General features: G+C 27.3%; 1 protein-coding gene across 1 annotated transcript in view; it reads right to left on the bottom strand.

The window, feature by feature from the left end:
• The window catches only part of LOC107455101 (uncharacterized), a 123,532-nt gene extending 110,844 nt beyond the window's left edge, over positions 1-12,688 (bottom strand). Inside the window, exon 1 of the mRNA XM_071183988.1 lies at positions 12,422-12,688. The gene's annotated coding sequence lies outside the window, so the exon portion shown is untranslated. The remainder of the gene's footprint in view (positions 1-12,421) is intronic.
• Between the last annotated feature and the right edge of the window lie 7,585 nt (positions 12,689-20,273).

Raw genomic sequence — 20,273 nt, 5'->3', positions numbered from 1 at the left:
GAAAAAATAGCATTTTTCGCTTTTTTTTTTTGTTTAAACTGTAGCTATGCTCTTACATAATCGTTAATTTTTGGTATTTTCTGTTTCAGATTATACAGTATGGAGAGCAGCTACGCTTAGCATCAGTGCTCCGCATCGCCACCATCTTCGCCATAGTTTTTGTACATTAATTTATAATTATTTTGGACAGTTTAAAAAATAACAGAAAAGTGACGAAATGGAACCAGGAAATAATTTACCGGAACTTGTCCTTTTATTTCCCTGAAAAAAATTGTAATAATGAGGATTAAATCAGACATCTAGACCAGAAAACTTTCTTAATCCTTTACTAATCCTTTATCATCCTGATTTACTGCTAAAAACTCCCAACAGGTATGACATATTATTAGCTAAGAAGCGTTATTTTATGCATAGACATTAAGAGAACAGCCTTAAGAAGCATTTTAGTTTTTGCAAATTAAGGTTTACATTTCACGTTTTTATTAAATATCTCTTTAAATTTTTATATCACTGTGAAGTTTAAATTGCAACGTTTCTAACTGAGTAATAATTTTTATTCTAGCTGCACATAATGTTTTCTCATAACTGTAATTTTCAATACAAAAGGAATTTTTTTTAAATTTAAAACTGTTGTTCCAAATATTTCTATTAGAATAAAAATTTACCATGGAAAATGTAATGAGTTTTCAATGTTTTTTCTTAATTTGTAAAGCATTGTCAACACAAAATCTTTTTCATTCAAAATGCTAGAATAAATAAATAACACTAAATAACGTTCAATTTTCTTTTACTTTCATCAGTCATACTTTTTGAGTCGTGGGGGCTCAAGGGATGGGGCGCTCACCTCCCAATGAAGTGAACCCGGTTTCAAATCTCAACGAGGGCTGGTCAAAGAATTTCGCACCCGGTTCACACAGACCACAGTACTGTCGAAAACTATCCTCAGTGGTAGACGGATTATGGATTAGTGTCCCCGTGCCATCAGGCTAACCGTGGTTTTCCTCTCCATTTAACGCAAATGCGAGTTAGTTCTTGTTCTCAGAGGTTACCTCCAAAATTGTTATCGAAGTTGCATGATTTTTCTCAAACTATTTCAATTTTAGTTAATGTCATTTTCTTGGTGCGNTTTCCTTATTTAACCGCATTTGGTGCAGATGTTTTTCATGTTTCCTTATTTAACCTTTTCCGCATTTGGTGCAGATGTTTTCTCGGTCGCTGGGAAAGGTTTTAATGGTCTCTCCTAAAGGTTTTTTTCAACCCAAAGTTAATGAGAAAAATTCCGTGCCCCCAAAAGTAGTCGTAAATAGAGGTGATCTTTTCTGGAGGTTTCATTGTATTATGTTTTTCTTATTTATTTGCTTTAATTATTTAATTTTATTTATTTAATATTTTTATACTAAAGTTTATGCTATGTTTACCCATCTTTTTAATTCATCGAAAAGGTTTCAAAAAAGATTTAAAAATTCACTTCCTCTGTTTTCGAATGATGCTTATTTTTATCCTAATTTTATTGATATATATATATATAAAATTTACTATTTTTTATTAGCATTTTACTTAAATAATTTCATGAAAATAACCTAACTAGAAAATAAATCGGCTATTAGTTCGATACAAACCTTTTACTTGTTTAAGAAATAATTACTGGTTAAAAAAGTCAAGGAACCCTTTTGACATTTCCCGGAACCCTGGGGTTCCGTGAAACCCTTTTTGGGAACTGATACTCTAAGGTATCATGATATTGTCAAATTTTATCATACATTATAACACCATATTTTATTGTTAATATTAAAAAAGGCACTTCGGTAAAAATTACGAGCTTTTTCACATTCCTATCTAAAAACTTGGCACATCAAAAACCAGAAATACGGTAAATTTGACTATATTCTGGTAGTCTTGACAGTACTTTTTTCTCAGTGTATAATTCTATAAAACTGATACTAAGCACTTGAACTAATTTTCAATCCAACTATATGCTTATTGTATTTGTTAAATGAATTAGAGAATTAATTTGTTTTTGCCGTAATTAGAACTACAGTTATTGCTTATAAATAGTTATCAAATAATTGCTTTATTTTTCTTTTTAAATTTAAATACTAGTGTTAAAGCATATCTAATATGTGGTATAGTTACTATGTTTTTAGGGATTTTTAAGACACTAAAACCATTTGTATTTTAAACAACAGTTTATGACATATTTGAATGTTTATCATTACAGTTTTAATTTTTATGTCTTGTTATGAAGTTTAAATAATTGTTCCGCAGGAAATGTCATTTTCAAGTAGATATATTTCCCCCCCTTTAAAATGCATAAATGCAGCACATTGTTTTACAATAGAAGTAATTCGAATAAAAGAATTTCTTAAATTGTCATTATATACGAAGTATATAAGTTCTAAACTAAATAAATGCATTTTTTTCAAAATTTTTTTAAGTTCTAAAACTCAACTAACTTTTTTTATGTCCCATAACTTTATTTTACGATTTTAATTCTTTAATCATGATTTTTAAATCCTTTTCATGAATCCAGCTTTTTAATTGTTTAAAACCTAGTAACCTCCTAGTGCTTAAATTTCTTCGAATTTCTATTAAAAATATAAAAATAATGTATTATATGTATATTTTTTATTTTTCAATTAAATAAACTTTAAATATGTACTACGTATAGCAGGAAATTAAGATTATTCCTCAAAATTAATAAATTAAAAACAGTTCTTGTTACAACTACATAAATAAAAAAGAACTTTTTTACATAAAAAAAAGAGACTTGTATGTAAGATTTTTACAAAAATGCTAAACTTTTGTAATCAAATTTAAATGTCATTCTTTATTTCTTTTACAAAGTCATAGAAAAAAGATTTACATAAAATATTGATTTATAACTATCTAGTTGCATGCTTATATAAAAATTTGAAACTTAGGCAACCAATGTCATACATTTTAGACAATGTCTACTTTAATTAGATAAAAAATAAGGAAAACATGATAACATAATAATAGGAAAACTAATTTTATAAAAAATACCATCACTTCCAACGGCAATGATTTTGAAGATACTTGTTTCTTGCGAATTATTTTTTACAACTATGTATCGCTCGTTTCTAATCAAATGCAAATATACTCTCATTAATACAGCATTTTTTTTTACAAGAAAAGTTGTTTACACATGATTTCTTTATTTTTCGGTGCTTGCAAGAATTTTCCGGAAACCATAGAAAAACTCATAATGATATGTACTTACTTATACTGTTCATTATTATCTATGATAATAAAAACTTTTATTAACTAGAAAAAGAAGTGTATTTCAGCGTCTGGCAAAGTTTTCGGTGCAAGTTGAAAACACTGTATCGTGTAATGAAGTTTAAGGGGTTCAATATGATTTAACTTAGCATATAAAGGCTGATGCAAATTTGAACGATATGGCAATTAAACACATTATAAAATTTATTAGTTCAGAAAAACTACTCAGTTTCCATTATGCACTGTATTTAATACATTATTTTAATATATTCAATCTTATTTTAATGTATTCAATTCTATTTTAATACGTGCCAATTTTTGTTAATTTTTACGATTCTTTTAATTAAGACAGCATTCCTACATCATTTTGAAATAAATATTATTTAAATTCATTGTGTAACTAATTTAAATCAGGAATTAATTTTTCACTTTAGATAACCATTTTTTGAATTACAAAATTGCATCATTTTACGATAAATATGCAAAGAAAAAAATTATGGTAAAATTACCGTACTGTATAGTAATAATAATTCAGGTAAAAAAAGTCATAATTTTCGTTAATAAAACTGAAATATACTTCGTTAATAAAACTGAAACTTCTATTTCATTTAAACCATCCATTTGGTATTTTTTTCATTCATATGGTGAAACAGTTTTCCGGAAAATATTGTATTAAAATTTATAGTCCTTATTATCACATATTTAAAATCAGAATACATAATTGAATACGCGTTGAAAATACATAATTGAAAAATAAATTTAATCGAATAAATGGTTTTTCTGCCTTCCTCTAGGGTATCAAAATAAAATTACTGAAACCATTCTTAAAACTATATTTTATTATTAGTTGTATGAAACTATTTTTAATTATTTATTTTACCAAATTATTACCAAAGCTCTTCGGTGTTCCCATGGAACCAGAAGCACGTTAATTTATGTAATATAATTCTAGTAATTTTGTTCTTATTTTTCTTTCTCAGTGTATTTTCTTAATGTATTGTATAAACAGTTTAAATTGTTATAACTACTTTCGCCAGAAACTTGTGTTTTCACTGTATTTAAACATCGCTTGAATTGAAATAAATTCTATATTATTTTGAGATAATTAATTATTTTGTAATAAATTGAAATTGATATAGTTTTAATCAGAAATTAACAATTTACCTTTTTTTTAAACAATTCTTTGTATTAAAAATAGGTACATTATTTTGCGATAAAAATTTTCTTCATGTAATGTATAAATAATTTAAACTGATGTATTTAGTTTAATCAGAAACTAGTTTGATTATTAAAAGATTAATTTGAATTGACGTAATTAGGCTAATCAGAAATTTATATTTTACTTTTTTTAAATCATTCGTTTAATTAAAAAATTTCTACCTCATTTTGAGATAGGGAAATATTTTTTAAATGTATTTCGTAAATTATTGAAATTTATATAATTAGTGTAATAGGAAATATTTTTTTTAACTTCATGGTTAATTACATTTTTGATGCCTATTTGTCTGTTTAAAAGTAAAATATTGACGGTTGTTTGAAAAAATCATTCTCATAAGCTTATAATAAGCATTTATGGGAAAATCTGTAAATTAAGGGCATTCTATTGCTTTAAAATATTTCATATAATACTTTCCTCATTTATGTAAATTAAAAGTTACGTATAAATAGAATGATGTTGTAGTAAGATATAATTTCTAAAATCTTTGTTATAATTAACCCGTTTAAATAGCGAGGTTTAAATACTGCTAAATGTTCACTAAAATACTTGATTTAATAGGTTGTATTTAAGCTGCAATTATAAGAAATGTAATTAAAGTTCCTATTTAGTGTTTCATTAAATTAGAAATGTTGCTGCGATAGATATTTATAGTTTATAGTATCTGAAAACTTTTGCTCCAGTGAATTAGATAATGCTAGTTCAAGTATGGTTTTAGGAAATTATCTTTCAGTTTAATGAAAGTTTTTGATATTTATTTTATCTTCGTTGTTTTAGAGATACGTTAAATTAGTCGATTTTTTATTTTGAATTTTATTTAAAGTTTCCTTCTGAACAAGTTTTAAAAGCTAATTTTAAACGCATTTCGTTCTTAATTTTTATATCACATTAAATTTTAGTAAAAAATTTTAAAATACTTTTCTTCTTTTCAATTCCGAACATAAACCAAGTAGAGAGATGTCATGTAACTTTAAATCTCTAGAATAAATTTCAGAGCTTTGTTGTGATAAAGAGTGTGCTTTTTAAAATTTATTGCAGTCACTTTAGCATGTAAACATTTGGTCGTGACATGTATCAAAATATTTTTTGCATAAACTGGGTAAAAAATAAACACTATATTATGTTTTCACTTTTTAACTGAAAGTTTAAATTTATTTTATGTCGAGCATACCTTTATTTTTCAAAAGAATTGCGAAAATTATAACGCTAAGCCAGTCCCTTGATAAGAAAATTTGAATTCTATAAAAATCGTTAAACCACGAAAAGTTATGATAATATATTTTTATCCTTTTTATATTTAATGTATTTTGTTTTATCATTTTAATTCATAGAATAAAGTTTATAAATGACGAACTGATCAACTTTCATCTATTTTAGGAAATTTATAAATGTTTTAAGAAAAGTACATACAAAGTACAAAGGAATTATGAGCCAGATTAATCTATCGCTCATTGGCTACAATGGCGGCACAACTAAAAAAAATCATGTTTTGAGATAAGTGGGTTTAAAGTTTTCCTTATTAAGGAAAATGCATAAGAAATGCTTTAGTTTGCTTAAACAAAGATTAACTTTAAGTTGAATTAAGAGTTGTGCTAGTATTGTTGCTGAAAAGAATGTGTATTTTCATATTTTACACCTGTTCTTAGTCCAAAACGCGTGTTTTTTGAGTTGTGCAGCCCATGAACGATATGATGTTCGGTTTGAATGGTCTCTTTAAAATAATGTTTAGAAGTTGCCATAAAAATAATAAGAATAATTTTTATTGTTATTTGTGTCAACACATAAGTAAGAAAAATGTTTTATTGAATTTCCATTTTTTAGAAATTATGGAGCGTGCTAAATCATGATGTAATTCAAATATGCTAATATTAATATGTTGCCAACAGGAACAATATTAAATTTCAATTATTAAACTCTACACAGAGAAAATTTGATATACTGCTCTGGTAAAATTTATATGCTACATAGTAATGACATTTTTTGAAGGAAAAAAAAATTCTAGTTAATAAAACCAAAATAATCGTATTTAAACATGTCATTCTAATACAAGCAAATGCTTTTGCTGATCTTTGAAATTTCCTTTCCTCGTAAATAGGACCTCAAATTAAATATTTTGCGTTTTATTGTAAAGTAAACGGAATGCCAACACAAAGGGCTAAGGATATTTAGTTTTGACTTTAAAATACATTGAATCAGAATTATTAAATATGTATTTAATAACTAGCTAATGGGTCTATACTAATGCATTTTAAATTCATGAATACTTGCGAATACTTTTACTGATCTGTGGAATTTCCCTTTCGCTCGAATAGGATTTAAAATGAATTATTTTACGTTTTATTGTAAAGTAAAAGACAAGACATAGGTTTTAGGATATTTAATTTTAATCTAAAAAAGCATTGAATAGGGATTATTAAATATATATTTAATAACTAGCTAATGGATCTATACTAATGATTTTTAATTTATTACACTACGGTGTAAGTCTATAAAGTATATCCAAAAATTGTATGAAAATTTTAAATAAGGTTTTCTTTTAAAAAAGATTTACACTTTCTTGAACAGTACCTTTGTTTCATGATGGGTTACTTATTATTATTTTTTTTCAAATGTTGTTTTAAAACAGATTTCACTTTTACAAAATACGCGATTACAAGAATTATAATTATATTTTGAATAACATGCATTTTTACAAATTTGACACGCTGGTAAAAATAAATGGAAATCATTGTACCTAATTCAATTAGTTACTACTTGAATATTGTTTATAATCATTTAAGAGGGAAATATTAAAAATTATATTAAAACTTTATTTCTAATCTTCATATATATATATATATATATATATATGCTTTGAAAATTTCANTTAATATATATACATATATATATATAATACACTGTAAAAAATTCCGGATCAAATGATAGTAAAATGTACAATCACGCAGGGTGCCGGTACTTTTTACAGTAAAGTTTTACGGAGCAAAACTTTTGATATACCTAACTTTTTCACAGTAATAATTACCGTAAAATTACAGATTCATTCTAGATGAATAATAATTATTGTAAAAATTACGGTATAATATTTTTCAGTAGAAATAGATTTGACGCTAAAAGTACATTTTACGGTAAAATGGATTTTACGGATGATGCACCCGAAGTAGCGGTACTTTATACTGTTGATCCGGAATTTTTTACGGTGTAGTTATAATTCCCTCGTTAAGCGCTGTGATTTTTAACAATAACCACAAAATAAACAAGCTAATTGAAAAATTCATTTAAATAAATCGTTCTTCTATAATGAAATAAATAAAATAATTCTGGTGTTTTATATTTAAAATAATTTCCTGTTCCTTAAGAGAAAAGAATTTCAAAGGAAAAAAGGATTGTTAAAGCAGCTTTGCTGATATATCTAAATTTATATAAACAAAATGGAAAAGCAATTGTTTTAAAATTTTCTTTCAGCAAAGATTTTCCGTTTCTATATATATCGGATATAAAGAATTTTTAATTTAGTTTTATCTTTTTCTACGCGTATTTGTTTCCGAATGTTTGCATGAGTTGACGTAGTTGAGGCTTTAATTTTAAGCGCATTGTTATGCGTTAAGACTTCTAATTTTTTTAATTTAGGTGATTTTATTTTCGAAATTGTAGTTCAAATTTAAATATATTTTTTACCCAACTAAACGATTTTTAATGTTTATCGATTTAAGATTGAAGCATAAGCTTAAAGATTGAAGCATAAGGGATAATGTGTACATTATTAAATGAGTTGAAGAATGTAAGAAAATAAGTGCATTAGCGAATCAGAAATCGGCGTATTAGTGAATTTGTTCCCCGGCACTCTGGTTACATCATCCAGATAATTAAATTTACCGTAAAATCCATTTTGATTGTAAAATTTTATACTGTATATTTTACAGCAATAATTGTTTAATTAAAGTAATTGTACTGTAAATGTTACTGTAAAAATCAAGGTAAATCAAATATTTTGTCCCCTAAAATTTTACTGTAAAAAGTACCAGCAGTTTGGTTGCCGGTACATTTTACCAGAATTTTATCCGGAATTTTTTACAGTGCATATTTTCTGCTCATTTTTTATCAAATTAATAAAAGAGAAAAACGGTCCTATTTGCTCAAATTCTTGGAATTTCGGCGTTCCTTTGCAATATTTTTTTTTATCTATACCTATATTGATTTGTTCTTGCTTTTTAAAAATTAACAGTATCTTTTTGCTCTGAAATTTTTAAATTGAGATAAAGTTAAGGAGAGAAAAATTTCATTAAAATTGGCGAGAAAATCAAGGGAATAAATTAGCATTTTCAAAACTGGCATGGCATAAATTTTTCACGTTTCATCAAATTTTTTTTATTTTTAACACTGTTAAAATACCTTGCATAAGAATGGGAGAGGTGGGCGAAATCGGGTGAGATGGATACTAACGGGATCTGGCACTTTTGACTAAACTGAAACCACATGAAGCTAGTTAAAGACGGTCGCCATGTTACTTAAAGATAAATGAGAGAAGCAAAAGGCTATTTGTTTGTCATCGCCAATGTTTTGGGAAATTTAAATAGAAAGTTTTAATTTTTGCTGTGCAGTTTCTAATTGCTCGGAGATTTATTTTACTAACTTCGACATCTGACAACTCCTTTTAACTCTTATTCTAAATGGTTAATACTGGTTGTAAATGACGTTTAAAATATACTCTTCAGGTACTCTTTTATGCTTAATAACGTTGTTGGACAAAACAGAGACCTTATCAAAAGGACAAAATCAGATAAACGTAAAAATCGTGGTGTAATGTCTTATCCAGGAAATTAGGCGAAGGAAGTTTTTATTTCAAGTTAACAGTAAAGAGAGCTTTAGTGTTAACACAGAAAAACCTTAACACTTAAGGTAAGAAAAAAAATCACGCTTATAAATGTGGAAAAAGAAAAGTTCACTCGCTTTTAATTTTTCGTTGCATTTATACAAATATTTGATCTTGAATGATTCGGGAGAAGACATTTCAAGTCCGAAACTATTTTTGCTGCAGTTTTTTCAATGACGTTTTTAGTCTAACTTTTGTTGAAATATGCAAGTTTAAAAATGCTATATATAACAAAAACTCACACAAATATTGCGGCAAATTTCTAAGGGAAGCAAGGCACATCACCAGGATTAAAATTGCATAGGAACCCATGCCCGGAACACTTCCCTACATGAACTGTTCAGAAGCACGCGTATGAATTGTTCATAATAGTGAAGCACCCCTAGCGGTTTATGATGACATTTCCTTGCATGGGTTCCTATTCAGTTCATTACCGGTTATAAAGAGAACAATGAAGCCTGTAGCAATGATGCGGAATATTATTTAGTTTTATTCGTGGTTTCTGTTCTTAAATATGATCAGCTACTTTAATTTACGAGAAGTTAAAAATATATTAAATTTTAAATTATTATGTTCTTTGATTTTCAAAATCCACTTTCTTCGGGTAGAAAGATTATTGTCTTAAATTATTGCTATAAATTAATATTTCAAACTCGAAATTTCTTTTCTCCCCATTATTTCAATGTTTACCTGGTATTATTTGTCGAGGTTGAAAAAAAAATGGGTACTTGCATACTTCCTAAAATGATTATTTTATCTTCCGAAATATATAGTAACTTTTAATTAAACAGTATTTATATTTCCCTTTGGAACAAAAGGACTCATTTATCATTCGAATAAAAATTTAAACTACAATATTCACATAGCACTTTAGAAAAAATAATGGAAAATTTAAGAAACTAGTTTTGTCTAACTTTTCGATTTTAAAGGAATATATTTCATCATAGGACAAAAAAACACATCTAATTGTATATCATCTTCAAAAAATAAATGGACCACTTTGAATAATTTTTGATCTAATGATCGAATCTTCAAGTTCTAGGACTCAATGTTTCGAGGGGGTTTAACTCAAATATGCTAATTGCATGGGGCAGACGATATTCTAAGTTATGAAATAAGTACGTACACGCATTTTTTTCGACGAAATTGGATTTCTGACCTTCTTAATATAGGAGGTCATTTAAAATTGCATCCTTTAAATTTATGTAAAAGATTGTGTAATTAATAATTAAATTTTTTCAACTTTCATTTAGTAAAAAATCATAAATTTACTAAAAATTATATTTTGAATGGAGTAATCTTTGAATAAAGGAACTTTATAATTGCGTGCCAAAATTTTTCAATTCGCTTAATAAGTTTTCGAGATATGGTGAAACACGCAAAAAAGAGAATTAACATTAAGGGATTCAAACTTTGAACTGCTCTCTTGACAAAACTATTCAGACCATATTTACCGGATTTCGGCTACCCCCTATCTTTTGGGGGTCAAGCTCCAAATCCGTGAAAAAACAAAAAAAAATAATAAAAAATAAAAAAATGTTCTGTTCATTCATAGAAAATACGTTTTTGTGTCTAATTTCGCTACTTAAAATATCGTCTGTAATAATTAATTAGCATATTTGAGGCCACCCGCTCAAACTTTTAAGATTCATTCATTGAAATTGAAGATCCGATTAGTAGATCAAAAGTTATTTAGGGTGGTGCATTTTTGTATTTTGAGCACTTGTACACCTTAGTCAATAATGTGCACTTTCTCTTGGTAAACTTTTAAACATAAGACAACGTATCTATAGAATATCAAGCATCGAATAATTGAGATTACATAATATTCTTAAAACAATTGATTCATAACAATGTACGAAATATTTGTTTTGATATCAAGACAAACTTATATCAGAACATTCAAGCTACTTTCTATGTCAATGACAGCATTGTTCGATGTTATAAAACACTTTTACGTTTGTGCAAAACGTTTAACATTTTGAAAAACGTTTTTATACTTAGTATACTTTTCACTTCCATTAGTAAAAATAATGTTTCTAAGTTAAACAAAGTCAAAAATATTGAAACTATTATGTTATTACATAAATTTATTCAACACTTAAAGTTTGATCAACACTTAAAAAAAACCACTTAAAGTTTGAACAAAATATATAGCATCAAATCTATGACATTTGTTCAACATTAATTCTTTTATTTTTAAACCAAATATGCTTGTTTCGAGAAAATCTAGTAATGTAAAAAAAAAAAAAAAAAATTNAAAAAAAAAAAAAAAAAAAAAAAAAAAAAAAAAAAAAAAAAAAAAAAAAAAATGGTATTTCAGCTTTTTTTATTCTAAAATCTTATTTTTTCGTTGTATATTTTCCATTTTTTCTTAACTATAAGTTTATATTAGTTGTCAAATTTTTTTTTTTTGTAAATGAAAAAATGTGGTTTATTTAATCGCATTAAAAAATATTTACCGCAGAAAAATCTATATTTACTTATTTAAGAAAATTTTCACAAAAAGACGAAGATTCTCTAAAAGGTTAATTTTCATTACATATAAAAATAAATAAATTTTATTAACTTTAACAGTGATTTACTATTCGCAATATTATTACTTTTTTTATTTTATTGCTATGAATAAATATGAACATTATTTTTTTATTAAAATGAAGTTCTGTATAGCTACTGCTCTAACAAATTGAAAACTGACTTCTGAATTCTTCGAAAAATTTATTTATTTATTAAGAAAAACTAACGGATATCGTTTTTTTATTAATTTTAACTGTAATTCCAGAAAATGGAATCATTACCAAAGTATTTAAAACTTCTCAAAGTTTTATTTTTCGGCCCAATTTAAAATTAATAACAAGTTCCGAAAAATCACAATGAAAATACATGCATTAATAAAAGTTATAGCAAACATTAAAGTAACTGAAATATTTATAAACATATTAGTAATAATAAAACTTTCTATTGAATAACTTTTAAACATTTTAAAATTAAAATAAATAAGTTGGAAGAATAGAGAGAGAGTTTTAAAAATCACAGAGTTTTAAAATATTTAAAAAATTACTTTTTATTATTTTTATTTAAAAATTTCATCTTACCTTGATTTTTCTAATTTAAAAGAAGATAAGAAACTTTTTCAGTTCCGGTAAAAGTTCTTGAAAACAAACGAAAAATAGTTTTCCAAGCTGCAAGAAAGCTTCTGATGAAGAGGGAAATACTTTTTGTAAAGAATTTTTTTCCCAGGAAACTGGAAAAAAACTGGATATTTTTCAAGGGGGGAGGGATCCGATCCTTTTCGAGATAGGATAAGAGATGAGAACGAATCTGCAGATTCCACCCCTTTTAAACAGGGAGCGTTCTGCCCACTGCGTGGGAAGATCAACTGTTGCGCATGTGCGCGCTTTTCCACTCCCGAAAAAAGGAAAAAAAAAGGATAAACGTGTTGGTAAAATGGGAATCATAAGTGTGACAATAATTGTATTTGTTTTGATTCAACCAAAGACTTAGATTTTGATTAAAACCGTAATTGTTGGCAAAAGCCCATTCATTTTTTTTGTTTCTGTTATGCTGCGATTTGTCTTGCATGAAAGAAAACTGGATTAAAATTATTTAATGACTTTAAATAAAAGAAAATGAAAAAGTTTGCCTTTTTTTTCTTATTTTTCAAATTTTTATTACATTAAATTGTTTTTGTAAGCAAGTAATTTTGATCTATATCAATATTTCTTTTGTTTGTACACCGTAACAAAACTTTAAATCTACGGAAAAAATGCCAGGTGATGTGCCAATATGAAACCGTTTATTTCCAAGAAGAATAATTCCTATTAATTAAAAACAGACGCCTGCTATTAAGTAGATAAATACTGCTATTTTAACAATTAAACTCCGTTATTTTAACAAACAATCTATTTTATTTTGACAAAAAATTCTATAAAATAATTATGTCAACATTGTGGTCTACTCGAGCTGGGGTCACTCTTACGATCTGTCGAAGCTGGGATTCGAACCTGGGTTCTCTGCATAACAGCAGCTCTACTGTCTCAGTTAGTAGAAAAATCCTAAAATGTTTTTACCTTAAGAATCTTATTTATTGAAATAATATTTAAGTGTAAAAACGTTTAAACCTATAATTTCCCACCCGTAAAGCAATTTTTGGCGACTTAACTTACCAAACAATTGTATCTAAAGAAATATAATAATCAGGCAGAATATCAATTTAACAATAAAATCGAATCTCAATTTTTTTGCGATGTTCAAAAACACAAAATAATTGCAAAATGATATAAAAAAAGGTAGAGATATCACGCTGTTAGCAAAATTGCAAGACAAAAACTAAAATTGAACTGGCGGTTTCAAACCGCTTATGATTAGGATTAAAAACAGAGAAAAACCCCTTTGTCAACAAAACAGCTTTAAACTGCCAAATATATAGAAATTCTAGAAATAAAATTAGAATTTTTTACAGTGCGCGTATGTAAGATAAAAACAGAAAAATCTATAATTTTATTTGAACATGTTTTTCAGTAAAAAATATGTTTTTCAGTGAAAAATATGTTTTTCTCCTAAAGACTTAACAGTTATTTTTAACAGTGTATTAGACAGTTTCTACTTTGCCAGCTCCTTAAAATTGCTGAAAAAATAACTGAATTTTTGTTAACGGAACACATTTCAAATCAAACTTTATGAACGTTTATTTAATTTAATTATTTTCAGTCATATGTGATTTAATCATATGATTGTTTCAAAAGTTAAAAAAAATTTAAAATGGTTAAAACTGATTAAAATCAAAAGATACTTATAAATAAAAGATAAAATGAAAGAATATAAATACGTTTTCTCACGAAGAGATTCCACGGTTTTTTGTCTCACACGGGAGACGTATATTTATATATTTGTCAAAATATATTCTGACAAATATTTTTTGAAATACTTTTGTATTAAATGTCAATGCAATAAAATAACTTTTTTCAGATCAATAAAAATACCTGTTTCAGATTATAATTCTAAATTGTCCCTCTCACGTAGAATTTTTTAACATTTCAAATTATAGAGCAATATTTTAAGAATAGATCTATAATTTTAACTGCATTTACTATGTTAAAACAATTTCGTTTTTAGATGAATTAATAAAATAATATATTGCTCTGAAAGTATTATTTCACGGTAAAAAAAATTCTGATAAAATTACCGTAGTGCATGATAATGACACTTCCGGTATAAAAAAATCTGGCTATAAAAACTGAAATATAGGGTATTCAGTTGCTAATTTTTCCATTCATTAGAAATATCTTACTAGAAATTCTGGTTTTCTAAATTACAGTTCTTATTTCCACACTTTTAGTGGGAAATACAAAACTAACAAGTAAATTCAACCGTACAAATGGTTTCTATGCTATTCTCTTAGGTATTATAATAAAATTACAAAACTAAATTAAACTCAGTGACTCTACAGCCCATTGAAGGACCAGGCCTTCTGAGCATACTTCAGTTTTCTTGACCTTGGGCTCGGGGCTGCAAAAGCAGATGTTCCGGTTGGGTGATTAGCCGAACACAAAACCCCCACTGTTTAATCCCTAAGCATGCTCAATATTAATTTTATCGACCCATTAAAAATGATGAAAGGTTAAGTCAACCTTGCTCGACCTGAGGATAGAACTCAGGGCCTGTGACATGAGACCGAAAAAAGCATACCATTCTGCCACCAGGATTATGATAAAATTACGAAATTTTATCACATTTGCCAGATTTCATCACATTTTCCAGATTTTATCACGTTTACCAAATTTTATCACATATTATAAAACTATTTTTGTTCGTAAATACACCAAAATCCTTACCAAAGTGCTCGTTCTTTTTGGTGCTCCTATAGAGCTGGAAACACAATAAATTTTATCATATTTAAATATGGTTAAGAAAACAATAAGACAATGCAAAACAATACAATACAATATCAGAAATCATTCATGTCCTCATCTGGACCTTGCGCCACTAAACCCTACATTCAATTCAATTCAATTCAATCAGAAATCATTCGGTTTTGCGGATATAATTGTGTGGGCTGATGAAAAGATTATATCTTTTTTCCCAGGTTTTTTTAAATAAAATTTTAACTTTTTTTTTTTAAACTGTTGTTTGTTATTTTTTTACTTATTATTCCCCCCCCTTTTTTNTTTTTAAAAATATATTGGTTACGTCTTATAAATACATCCAAATGTTGCAAGTACTAGAAATGAAAGTAAAATAAAGTGAAAAGAGCACAAATAATGTCACTTAAATTGACATTCGATCGTTTCATTTCTAAATTGAGGCAACTTCTTCAGTGTCGAAACATATCTTATGTTTCAAAACTGAATAAAGATCTTTATTTTATTGTACCGAAGCAATTGTATGTCTGTTAAAGGGTCATTATTTACGCTCTTTTCTCGCTTTTATAGTTTTATTATACTGATACGTGCAATGGGTTAAAATGTTATGTACCGTAACACTATAATATAAAATAGTGGTTCCTAATTTTTTCTGCTGTGGAACCCTAAATTATCAACATTTTCTTGAGGTTTAACCCCGAAGTTTGTTAACTATACTTAAGAATATGATTAACGGATGACAACAGACTATTTGAATATTTAATATTAAGACTGAAATTTTTTCATGGTTCTATCTATAACAGTCTTAAATCAAGATTTTTTGTAAGATAAGTTAAAATTTAAGAAAGAAAAATTATTTAATGTAAAACAAGTGAACACAGGAATTTATTTATTTAACTTTTAAATTGAAAAGTTCGATGGGAAATACTAATACAACTTTTTTTAATAAATGCGTGTTATTTTCTTTATTTATTAATACATTAAAAAGTAGTTTTTTGTTGTCAAATTCGCAATTTTTCTTGCCACAAGCGTTTCATTTATTATAAGTTAAGTTGCATTAAGTCATATCATAAAAATAGCAAAAATATTATATAAATAATACATTACTGATTGAATATAAATGTAATTACGTATTTCAAAACTCATTACGGGTTATAAAAAAAAATAAAAAAAAATAGTCTGTCTCCCGGATCCCTTGGTTTCCGAATTACAAGACTATTTTTCTGCGATTCTTGACTAAATTTTGATTTTTGGTCCAAAAATTCAAAATTTACTTACTGTTTACAATTTTCTTAACTGTTTACAATTGCCTTAAATTATACTTAAAAAAACTTTAACTGCAAAACCAAAATAAAATAGACCAAAAAAATGCTACATGATTTGCCATGAGCACTTTGAATACCTTACAAGTAAAAAATCTAGTTTGCTTAAGAAGAAAAACTAATGGGTGAAATATTGCACGGCTTAGGATCTCTCTCTCCTTATAATTGAGCAGGTGTCACAAAAATGATGGATAGATTTTGAAAATCAATAATAATAAAGAAAAGAAAACGAAACGAAATAAAAATTTCTAGTTTGGAACAGTATGCTTCGGAAATTAGGCATTCAGTCGCACCTAACAACACGTTTAGTTATACTTCCTGCCTATAGATGGTGCTGCAAAAAATGTGCAGATGAATATGGTTCTGGTGCTGTTTTGAATTTTTTACTTTATAGATACTTAGTTATGCTTTGATGGGTTGTTTTGCTTAGATACATAGTTATTCCTTTTCTGCAGAGCAACATATTGGCGGAAAGTTTAAACTATATGTGCAGTTTAGTCAAAAAAATTTATGTTCCCAAACAAAATTCATAAGTAAATATAAAAACAACTATACAAAAGGTTTTAAAGTAAAATGATTTTCCTAAAATTTTATCTTAATTAAGATAAAAAAATTATATTAAATAATCAGAACCTTGAAAAAACAAATACTTTCACGTATGTTTAGATAGAAAATTTTTAAAAACTCTATTTTAAAGAAAACATTGAATTTTTTCTTCACTTTATTACTCTCTAAAGACAATTCTGAAAAAAATTTGATAAAAAATAATCAAGCAATTGCTGGTTTCTTGAAACGATCCTTCTAATAAAGTTATATAAGTCTTGGGTTAGGCGCATTTTTCCATTAATTCTGTGTATTTGATAACTTTATGAAAATCACCACTTCGTCCTGTGCCGACGCAGATTGAGTAAGCCCACGACAGTAATTAAACAGAATAATTTGTCACCTGTCTAATTGAAACAAACAATGACAGCATGACCGATCCGTCTTGATTTAATACTAAATAACACCTTCTAAACATGTAAATTTAAACCATAAAATGACGGCAAATTACCACAGTATCCGGTATTAAAAAGCCATTTGAGAAATAAATGATAATGGATTTGCAAATTTAAAATAGATTTTTAAACCCTTTTATGTATTTCTACTTATCTTACTTAAAATAAGTATTATTTTGGAAATGCTTATCAAAGTTGAGATTGCAGTTGTTCACATAAAATAGATCTGGTCATATTTATGCAATACGATTCACTGAAATTTAAAAAAATGTGCAGAACTACAAATCAATTAAATACAGATATACCAACTGCTCCGGATTCGGCAAAATATTTTAAAAAACGGTAAAGAACTACAAACTAAAATTTTTAGATTTTTGGTAAGTTTTTCTAAATTTTTAAAAGTCTCAACACAGCTCAGCTGTTACGAACTGGCATATCACATAAGTCTGAATTATTTAGAAATAGTGATGTGTAAAAACTCTATGAATCAAATTTACTAAATCAAGAATCATGCAATAAAAGACTACCACTGGAAAAAGCTTATCCGCTGTCCGGAGAAAGTTGGCATATCTGGAAATTAAATGAGGAATTATAATAACAACACGGTTGGCACCAGGTATTATTTCAAAAATGACCTATGATCCAATAAATATATTTAAGGGGAAAAAGGTTGGAGACAGAAACATGCAATTCCCTGCATTTTACTTAGGAAAGCAATTTCGTTTATTCTCCTCACTTTTCAAAATGTATTACAAATTTCTCCAACAGATGGCGATGTTGACTGAAAAAAGTAGCAATGTTACTTCATTTGCAGTTTCTACGTTTTCTTTCAGTTATTTAAATTTAAAAAAAATTTCAAATTAATCAAATCATTTCAATGTAATTGTAATGATCTTTATTTTTGTTTTATTATTTTTTAACTGCTAACATGCTTTTTGCTTTTTTTCAAAGTAGGAATTATTTGAAAAAAGTTTCCAGCGCGTAGTGGCAGTTAGCACAGCAGTCCTTGTTTATTTGTTTGTTCATTAAACTTTACAATCGCAATACGCTATTACATAATAATTAATATAATTACATAAATAATGTAATACAAAAAGATAATCATTTTAATTAATCCCCTAATTCAATATAAAATTATCCCTCGTAAATATTCCTTCAGTGTTCGACTGTTTTAATGATTTTGAAATTTTTTTACCGATTTTTGAATGGAATGTCTACATCAAAATAGACGAATCAAATTAGCAATGAGATGGAATAGGTTAGCAGCCGAAATAGCAACTGAGCCGAAACGGCAATGGTACCGAAAAGGTGGGACGAAACGGTGGATTGAAATGGCAGGACCGAAATGTCATGGACCCTAAAATACGCATAAAAACAACAAAGAAAAAGCACGAAATCGTTAGCTGCTCTTTCCCTGAGAAAAATTCGCTGCCATCTCATCTAAAGTTAAAGGCATTAAAGGTTTTAGTAATACGTACGGTTATTCCAAAACACATTTTATTACTCTCATAACTTCCAAAATCCAAAATTCTTTTCGCGAGAAATCCTTTTAGTCACTATAAAGATTCAATTTCTACAAATAAATGAAAAATAGTTCGTTAAAATAAGAGGTATTTCGAGTGTCAAAATGCACTGCCAAAACAAATATCTTTTTTAAAAATATATTGGTAGCTTGTTATTTAATACTGTAGTTTCCCCTTAATGTAATCGCAGTTAATGTTATCAATAGTTTGTTGTTATCGAAATAACCGGGGGATGATTTTTTTTATTTATTTGTATGTAAAAATTTTCTTTTTGTGATCATTACATCGTTTAATGTTATCAGTATTTTTTTTTCTTCGAATTCTTAGCTTTTATTCATTTTTATTTATTCTGTGTATTCAGAAGAAACCTTCTTTTTTCTCCTTGCGCTTAATGTTTGAATTTCTTGGAATTCTGCTCTTACTCTAGAATTCAAATTCTTTGAACCGATCTTTAACTGCAGGTGGACAGGAAATACACTGATTGGCTGTTACTGAAACGAGATTTTCATTGTTTCTCGGAAAAGTGATGTTTTATTTTAACTAAGAGCAAGAGTTTTGCTGTTTTATGCCCTGCTCGATTACATGAGTCCGAATATATGGACGGCAAAAAGCGAACTAATTTAGCATTAAAACAAACAATTGTATTTGCATAAAAAAGATGAAAAAATAGTTTGGGAAATTCTAAGTTAATTTTCTAAATACTTTCAGAAAACTCAAAACTATCAGCAATCTTAGACGCAATCTGGTATATTTCCTAGAATTCAACTCTACACAAAGCGGTTCCAAAATTTTTTAAGCTTCGGAACCCTAAACGATCATACTTCTTTTTGGCGGAACCCCGACTTTTAAATTCAATTCTCTAGTAGGTGGGAATATGCAAATTAAAAATAATTTAGGAGCATTTAATGTGAAGAATAAAATTTTTTCATTGTGTCATCAATAACAGTCTGAAACGTTAGGTTTCATGTTGACTTTGCAAGTCTTAAGCGGTTTTAAATCTGGTAGTTTTTGGTGTATGCATAAATAAAATGATCTGAATAATGGTTTTTGAAAAAGAGCTGTTATCAACTGTGGGAAAGGTTATATACTGTAAAAAATTCTATTTCAAACTACGGTATAAAGTACCGGCACTACGGGGTGACAATTTTTACCGTGAGAAAGGATTTTTGGGTACTAATTACTGTTACCCTGATTGCATGTTCTTTTTATTGGAAATTTCTACTGTGTAGGATAAAAATAATTC

The sequence above is a fragment of the Parasteatoda tepidariorum genome, chromosome 8 (assembly GCF_043381705.1).
Source record: "Parasteatoda tepidariorum isolate YZ-2023 chromosome 8, CAS_Ptep_4.0, whole genome shotgun sequence".
In the NCBI taxonomy this organism is placed as follows: Eukaryota; Metazoa; Arthropoda; class Arachnida; order Araneae; family Theridiidae; genus Parasteatoda; species Parasteatoda tepidariorum.
This window is presented reverse-complemented; position numbering and strand designations above follow the sequence as displayed.